Source organism: Trachymyrmex cornetzi, unplaced genomic scaffold, assembly GCF_001594075.2.
Source record: "Trachymyrmex cornetzi isolate Tcor2-1 unplaced genomic scaffold, Tcor1.1 scaffold390, whole genome shotgun sequence".
In the NCBI taxonomy this organism is placed as follows: domain Eukaryota; kingdom Metazoa; phylum Arthropoda; class Insecta; order Hymenoptera; family Formicidae; genus Trachymyrmex; species Trachymyrmex cornetzi.
Window position 1 is genome coordinate 342,520 of NW_017298641.1, and position 622 is coordinate 343,141.

Sequence of the window (622 nt, forward strand, 5' to 3'; positions counted from 1 at the left end):
CTTTACGTTTCTTACATGTCATTAACGTAAATTACTTTTCAGTTACAGATGTCGTACTTTTCATTAACGTGTAAATTAATTTCTATAATAATGTGTTCATTAATTTCAATACACACGTTCATCACATTTAAGACTACTGTAATTTAGTTTTTATTTACATCATTCATTACATTTAATTTCGTGCATAAACACATGCTTCCTTTACGTGTTAATTAAAATTTATTGAGAAATTTCTAACAGTGTAGGCAATAATACCAACATTCCTATTTTATAAAAATAAAGATATATCCTATTCTCTGTAAAGAAAACTAATTTATGAAACTATAAACATTTAAAATGACATAATATTATCAATAATACAGTTACTATTATTTTAATTACGCAATTTGCAAAAAAACACCGTAAGAATTTTCTTCTCGGATTCATAGAATTGGTTTTTAGCTGATTTAGTACAGAAATAAACCACAAATATATGAATTATGAGTTTGTACTTCTTTAATTAGCTAATCATAGATCATGATTTTATTAATATTAATACAGTGCAATAGTTAGTTTCTGAGAAATAAGGGGGTGTCACTTTAGGAGACCTATGTCAGTATCGGCGATTTTCCTCTATATATAT

General features: G+C 25.7%; 1 protein-coding gene across 2 annotated transcripts in view; it reads left to right on the forward strand.

Annotated features, from left to right (window-relative positions):
* LOC108764008 (glucose dehydrogenase [FAD, quinone]) overlaps positions 1–622 on the forward strand; it is a 24,355-nt gene that overhangs the window by 1,623 nt on the left and 22,110 nt on the right. The gene's annotated exons all lie outside the window — the stretch shown is intronic.